Raw genomic sequence first — 9,017 nt, 5'->3', positions numbered from 1 at the left:
GGGTGTGATGGTAACGGTAAGTAGGCAACTCCCGCTCTTTTTGTCACTTTCTTATTCTCGTTTACTTTACGAAGTGAGGAAAATAAAAAAGTATGTTCATTTTCCTCGATACTTTTAAATAGTAGTTAGAATTCACTTTTGAGTGACCTTTTTTTTTCTTATGCTCTGACGTGACTTTTACGTCCAGCTTTTTTTCAGCTGCCAATTTCGAAGCTTGAGATTGTGTCTCTCGTTCTTTTGAAAGTACAGTACTATTATTGTTGGCATGGAAGGAGTTTACAATGATTGAAGGTCTTCCTCACATGTTCTACTGATATAGATCGATTGATAAAAGAGACTTGAAATTAGACACCAGGTGAAACAATAAGGAGATGATCAACTGATATGTATTTACACATATGTTTGTCGCTTACCTGGCTTAATAATGGTTAACTAATACATATCTTCACGATGGAAGCTTAATTCTAATGAGTATTTTAAAATTATTAATTAAATACAAATTGTTTCTCACTAAAAAGTAATTTTTTGAAAAGCATTTTTTGATGATTTTAAAAATTTAGTCAAACAGATTATAAATCACTTAATTATATTAAATTGAATTGGTTTGATGTGAATGCCAAACTTCAATAAGTCTTCATCTCATAAATGCATCATACTAATTCTGTTGGAATAAAATTTGGGATTGTTTTATATAACGTTTAGTTAAATTTTTGTTTCCAATATAAGAAATACCCAAAAAAATAAATAAAATTTTTAAATTTTGTAATTTTAAAATAAAAATATGTTATGTGATAAGTTGAAATTAAAGTGTATTAAAAAGGAAAGTGATTATTTTTCTTGAAACAGAGTAAAATAAAAATAGGTCAAATAAATTGAAATGAAAAAAATATTTTTTAAATAAGATTCAAATACTCCTAAATTTTAAATTACATCTTTTTACAATTTCCAATGCAATTGTCTTTAAGATTCAAATACATCTTTTTTCAAAAAAAAAACTAATTTAGAAAAGTGGAAAGTTTGCTGCATGTGTCAAAAGGAAAATAAATGGTACTTTATTGTTTTCAAAGAATGGTCATAGTGCACAAAGCTATAATTTTATACCCAAACATTTTCCTTATTAGAAAGATATTTTGAATTTCTTTAACATCATTTTAAAATAAATGCTCAAAATTTAATCATCTTTTTTTTCAAAAAAAAAATCCATTGGTTGGGCAATGGGGCTTCATGTTTTATGGAATTTTTTGGAGAGGAGAAAATAGTTTTCATTTCTCATCTTTTTGCAATTTCCTTTTATCATTAATTGAGTAATTTTATTAATTTCCTATCTAATGAATTAATCTTGATGAAGTAATTTTGATGATGTGAGAATGCATACAAACTGGCCACAATTAAGTAATAGAAATCTATCTGCAAATACATATAATAAATTTAATGATTCGATATAATAAACTTTTTGATTTGATATAAACATCGAGTACAAGTTAATTTTTTATTTCTCACTCATTCTTAGACTAACTACAATTTATCAAAGTAGCTGTCAAATTTCGAAACATTTATTTGTTGTTATAATCACTCGAAAACCTGTTGATATGAGTGACTAAAGAATCTTGGAATATAAATATTACAGCTTAGGTTAAAGTAAATGATTAGTGTGAAACTAATTGAGTTTTGGATTGATAAAGTCAATGATTAGTTAATGTATAGTATTACATTTTCCCTTTTTCTCTTTTTATTCACACATCAAGTAAAATGAGAAAAAAAAAGAAAAAAAAAACAGCTGGAAACACCACTAAACATCTAATTATAACACGCTTTTTTCAAATTAAAAAATATTAAATCATCCAATTAGATATTATTTTAAAGGAAAATTAAACTATTCCTTAATAGCTGATTCTCAGAAACTTCTACAATATTTCTAAATAATTTTTTTTTCTTCAAAATTGGTCAACTACTTAATATTGGATGTTAGAATATTAATATAATATTGAACCTTTATAGACGTAGTAATTTTTTGACCAAGAATATTTAATTAATCCACCGTTATTAATCATACTATATATTGACGTAACGAATATCGTCCCACATTATATATATCGTGTTTATATATATAAAAAAGGTCATTAACTTTTGCACTAACTTAAAGAGTTGGAAATTCTTACATGCACTGATTGCCTCTCTCACCTCGATTTCGAATTCGCTTGGCCTCACATTTAAACATCAATTTCAAGATCTCTATTCTTTGAAATTCTTTTCTTCAATAATTTATTTATATACGTGTGAGAAAATAGAGTATTTTCGTGTGATTTGTTTCGTTTTTGATATTTGTATATTGCTGGAATTTGAGGTATCACTATAACATGTCAAGGACCAATAAATAAAATACAATTTATGCACGATTTCTTTTATTCAAAGTCAGGCAATTATAGACCTATTCATACGTTATGTTATTATTGACTTTTAAATGTAAGTGAATAAGTATTATATATATATATATATATATATATATATATATATATATATATATATTTGATGCATTTAAAAATAATAATCTAAACCCAAAGAGCATACCTTTGAAGGCAAATTTGCATGAATATTATCAAATTTATAATGTCAAGTGCCAACTAATTGCCAGAAATTATAATTTGGAAAGGCTTGCAATGAAGAATATTATGCATGCATGGTCAGCAAATATTCATACTGACCATAATTATAATATGAAACCCCATTAAAAAGGAAGAGTTAATTAATTTCTTATATTGTCATTCAACTATTGACAAAATCTCACAAAAATTACTTTTATTTTTTTTATGATAAAAATATCACTGAACTATTATTTTATCTCTCATATTGTCATCCTGACATTTTAAGCTACCAAACTCACTTAATTAAGTTTAAATTTAATGACAATTCATTAGATTATACTACCCCAAGTACATATAATAAAAAATGGGTCTAATATAAAAAGCAATAAAATTCACCAATATAAAATATGCATTTTAAATAAATAAAAATTAGACATATTGAGATGTTTAAAAAAAATACTTAAGATTTAATAGGATCATTTTTAAAAAAAGTATAATCTCTTCATTTCATATTATTTATAGACTTTTCTCTTTAGATATTTCGCTTATGGAATCAGAATTTAAAGTTTATGAATTCTGAATTTTTTATTAATATGTATACATTCAATAAATTTTTAAAATAGATATAAAAATTTAAAACATATACATTAAATTATCTTAATTTATATTTTGCTTTTGTTCACTTATTTAAGAATAAGAAGAGTATTAACTAATTTTTTTATCCTATATGTTCTAAGTTACTTATCGATTTATAGGACTAAAATTAAACTATTATTTATCCTCATATTAATTCATTTGAAATTATAATATAATAAAGTTCCCAGAAAAATTCTTATGTTGTTAATTTTAATATTTATGACGACACTAATAGAATGTATTAAAAAATTATGAGGTAAATTAATAAATTATTCTTCTTATTTATAATTTTTATGGGATGTATAAGGAAAAGTGGATAAATAATATGAAACGGAAAGAGTGACTCCTTAAAATTTTTTTAAAAAGGGTCCTATAAAATCTCTTTTTTAAAAAAAAAATAAAAAATATTTTCACCATGTATAATTTATCTTTATTTTAAATTTATTTTATTTTGGTGAATTTTATTGTTTTTATAATAAATTTGATAGATTTTATTGCCTTTATACTGAAATTCTTTTTTGTTATGTATTGGGTTGTATATTTTAATGAATGTGTCATCAAAATTGAATTTAAAATGTCACTTAAGAAAATTAAGCGAGTTTAGTAGTTTAATATGTTAGAATGATAATATGAGAAACAAAGTAATAGTTCAATGATATTTTTGTTATAAAAAATACAAAAAAAACTTTTGTGAGATATTATCATTAGTTCAATTACAATATGAGGAATTAACTGGGAAAAGACTAAGGACAATTTGGACATTAAAATTATTCCTCTTTTGTAAAAATATTTTTTCACTTTATTTGGAAATCAAAATTTGACCAAGGAAATTTTATATCTTACTTGAAGTTGTATTTGAATTTAGAAAATAACTTATAACATGTTTATGATACATTAAAGCGCGAACGATAGCAATAAAAAAATTAGTATAATTTTGAAAGCAGAATCTGAGAAGGATAGACGTAGAGGATGTAGAGGGTTGTTAATTTTGGAAAGACCCTCGACTAGAGTAAGCAAATGACATCGAAGCAGCTACATTCAAACATGAGCATCAAATATTATTTGCAAGAAGTATAACGAAATATATAGCTTCAACTTTATTTTTGACTTTATAATTCTAAATAAAATAAAAAGATATATTTGAAATCTAAGACCATATATTTGAAAGCAGCCTTTAATCGTCTTTGGTGAGCTCTTGGTTATTTGATTTGGACTGTCCACTGTGTTTGACCTTTTTTAAAAATAAATAAATAAATAAATAAATGTACTCACTACGACAATAGAGATTTTTAGCAGCAATAAATATATATTTTAATTTTTCTCATATTAAACTATTAATTAATTGTCAATGGATCTAATATCACTATAGATTAAGACTTGTGGGATATTTACAAAAAAGTGATAAAATATGTTTGTCACTAATATATGATTATCTCTAAAAATATAATGTAGCAGCAATTAAGCTATTTTCACTAAATGTTTTTTCGATGTAGTGACTTATGAAAGTTTCATACGTAAAATTATTTACAATATAATTAACTGTTAATAAATTAAAGTACATTTGATAAACTAAAACATATGGTAACTTACTCCAATTAGTTAATTAGAGCTTAGTAATGTATAGCATAGAAAGCCACTTTATTAGTTACTACTTTAATTTCAAGTTTCAAACATTTTATAACAACGTCGTTTATATATATATATATATATGTGGATGCGCGTACGATACTCACGTATACTTATATATTATGGATAATGTCAAAAATAATACTAAGATACATATTACGTAACTATTAACCAAGATAAAAGTAGCAATTTCATATGAAAAGAGGAGACTAATTATAATTTGATCTTAAGTGAAATATTGTTGAAAATTCTATGTAAATTATAACAGTTGCTATAAAATCTTTTTGATGTGGCAAACGTAAAAAGACAAGGATGAAGAATTAAATTATCATATCAATCATTATAATGCAATAAAATAAATTACAGAAATTTTATATTCCAGAAAACGACAAAAAAAAGTCCTTAATTTAATAATTTAATGACAAATTTTATCAACTTCGTAATATAGTTCTAATTATCTATAATATTGACAGCTGACCAAAAATAAACTACTAATAATATCTTTATGGTAGGCTGGAATATTCACATTGACAGAACATGACACCTCTCAACAAGTCTTTATTGGCATAAAAAATAAATAAATTGAATTTATCACCTTATATATATTTCTTTTACGCAATTTACTTACTTTGTCATGCAAATTTAAAAAATATTAAAATAATTTTTTATTCTTTAATGTGTTACTAGACGTGACTTGCAGTCTGCAGACACGATGACTCTATATAACCATATAGGCAAGGCTCGGGATCACCTCCCTTCCGATCCCTTCAGAGTCTTACGCGTAGCTCTTCTAGTCTAGTTAGAGAAGTGTCTAATTGCAAACCTTTGATTTAGATTTTATAATTATTTCGTTTATACTTTTCTTGCAAACCTGCATCCAAACTATCTTTTCCGAACTTAAGCTTTATCGAAAATCATATTTTTTGTCTTAAAAATATAGAGGAAAAATTCATGTATAATCCGTTCTCCCAATCATACTTATGAGATTAAATTGTATATGTTGTTATTGTGACGGCAAACAGCAACAATTACAGAAAATTAGTTATGTTGTTCCAGAATATAAAATTGATTAATTATATAGAAAAAAAAAAACGTAACTTTCATTAGGTAAACAAAATAAAATTATTTATTTATTCTTCTAAAGAACAACTCAAGTTACACCTGAAATACAGGATACAAGACAAATAAAAAACTTTGGTTCAACTTCGATTAATTAAGAACATTTTTTTTATTTTTATTTTTATTTTTATTTTTATAAAATGTATTAAGGTCTTTTTTTGTCGTTTTTTTTGCACCTGAACTTACGCTTGACCTACATTCTTTACGTTTTCTTTTTTTTAAAAAAAATAAAAAAATTAGTTAGTCTATCTAATAACTAGAAAATAGAAGTTGACATATATTAAGTGTGATTTTTTTATTTAAAAAAAAAAAAAAAACATTTCTTAAGGTTTCATTGATATCACTAGTTTTAGGAAAATTTTGGAAAAAAGCAACAAAACTGTGTAATTCCAGAAAGTAAAATCTGAGACTTTATCATCACTTTGGAGGTAAAGAGTGTGTTTTTGATAGATTTATAGCTCAAGAATAAACAGTCCAACGCAATACATATAGAGAACGAAATAGCTGAAATGAAACATTAATCAGATCGAAGTGTAAAAAAATAATCACAAATAATAACCCAATTTAAAGAACAATCAAGCAACTGCAAGAGTAATACTACGACTAACAATACGAAGTATAAAAGAATAAGTGAGATAAAACTCAACTATCTAGCTAACATCTCCTACCCTAATTCGTGTCCTCCGTAGCCTCCTATCAAAGTTTACGTCCTCGGTACGCTAAAAATAGATCATACCTAATCACTTTTTTCCGGTACTTCTTTGGCCTACTTCTGCATTGGGACATCAGGCGTCTTCTCTCCAAATGTCCGAACTATCTCAGTCTTATTTCCCGCAAATTCTTCGATCTATCAAGGTCACTCCAACCTTATCCTCAATATCTTCATTCCTAATCTTATCTCTCGATAGTATGTCGACACATTCATCTCAACATCCTTTTATCTCTGTAACTTTCAAATTCTGAATGTGTGAGATCGTGATTGGCCAACACGCCACTCCGATCCTTACAATATTATCGGTCTAACCATCGCTTTATAAAACTTACCTTTAAAATTTTATAACACCTTTTTATCATACTGTAGTTAGATGCCAACCTTCATTTAAGTACCCTACACCTATATGAACGTTACATCACCAAATTTGCTTTCTTTAATTACTATTATTTATAATTAACCTTTTTAAAAGGCTTACCACACTCTAAAAATTATTTATTTGAAAATGAAGTATTTTATTAATAAAATTGTTAATTAACCGACATTTGCGGAGTTGGCTATAAAAGATTAATCTATTTCTTTTTTCCTAATTAAAGAAATAAATGACATTATTAAATTAACCTCTAAAAAAGGATAAAGTAGTCTGGCAAAACATAATAATGAATTCATGAAAGATTGAAGAATTTACCAATCATAGTTTAGTTAGGTCAAAATATTGTCATTATTTTTTGTTTTGGTAGGAAAACCCATGTGAATGACAGCGTGATTATAGGAACTTTAATTAGAAAAATAATATTAATTTAGTGGTAACATTTTTCCTTCCTACCCCATACCTATTAGTCTATTGCTCTTAAGTGGCTATTTCATTATTTAAAATTTATGAATTCTCGTAATTCATCATTTGTTTTAGAAAATTCTTACGACAAAATAAATATATTGATAAGTTTTAAATCTTTTAAAAATTTATTAAAAATTTGAATTATGTGAAATGTTTCAATCGAGTAGTGTTTCAATAAGAACTTTTTAATTCAAATTTTGAGAAAACTTATATGTATGTTCTTAAGTGTTAATTACATAGCTAAGTTAATCATTTAGTATATATCACATTCTTTAATTATATACATATAACTCAACTAAAATATTTCTGGGGTTTTACGGCCTATAATTGAGGTTCGTTTTGTTGGGAAAGAATTATTCCGGGATAATTAATCCTACGATTAAATATCATCACTATGGTATAAATGGTGGATAAATAATTCCAAGAAAAATTAATACCTCCAATCAAACATGAGATAAAATAATTCTATATTTTATGTCAGGATTATTAAAGCTTATACCTCACATCAAACGATATTTACCTCAAGACTCCAATTCTTGAAAAAGATAATCTTTGATTTCAACTTGTTTGTGTTTCATTCTCTACATGGCCCAATAGGAAACCCACTTTGATTGGGCCGTGAGCAATTTTGGCCCAATCCAAAAATGTAATGGGCCTGATGGTTGATACATTTTGGAGAGATCCAACACTTAGAACACGTCCACGAATAATGATTTGTTCAAGCAAAGGCTAAATAGTTCGTTTGGTCTGAGATATAAGGGATAAATAATTTCGAGATAAAATAAAGGACCATTTCATTCCATGTTTGGTGTGAGGTATTAGTTAGTAATGGAATTACTAATCCCGAGATAACTAATTCCGAAATTAATAATTTCAGTATAACTCTTTCCCAACCAAACGATCCAATTTGTGATAGCTTGTACGAATCATGTACACTCTCCCCTCATCAAACTCGACTTAATGAAAATATTTGGGATATGTTGTCGTTGCTCTGATACTTGCGCTAGGAAATTGATCTTGAATCTAACTCAATCTAAAAGTTAGTTCATGATATTCAAGTAGATTCCATTTCTATCACTAGGTCAAGAATCCACTTTTGTTTCTAGATGCCAACACATATTTTTTAAATATACATAGCAGATAGGGGTGTTCATGGGTCGGATTGGATCGGTTAGTGGTTAAAATCATAACCAAAACCAACTTAGTCGGTTTTTTAATTTCTAAAACCAAACCAAACCACAAAACCAAAGTAACCGTCAGTTTGGTTCTTGTTGGTTTGGTTCGGTTTGGTTCATTTTTTCAATTTTTTTCGGTTATTGACTAATTTTTCGGTTATTGACTAACTTACTCCAACCATCTATAGAATAAACTCCTTCTTTTAACCTATTGAAAAGAGTATCACATTGAACAATTGCTCATGAAATATTTGTATAGTTGGACAAATGACACTATAAACTCTTAAAAATCAAAACAAACACATTAAACAAAACCAATATTGAGATGA

Source organism: Capsicum annuum, chromosome 9 (genome assembly GCF_002878395.1).
Source record: "Capsicum annuum cultivar UCD-10X-F1 chromosome 9, UCD10Xv1.1, whole genome shotgun sequence".
NCBI classification, from domain to species: domain Eukaryota; kingdom Viridiplantae; phylum Streptophyta; class Magnoliopsida; order Solanales; family Solanaceae; genus Capsicum; species Capsicum annuum.
Note: the sequence above shows the minus strand (reverse complement) of the source record.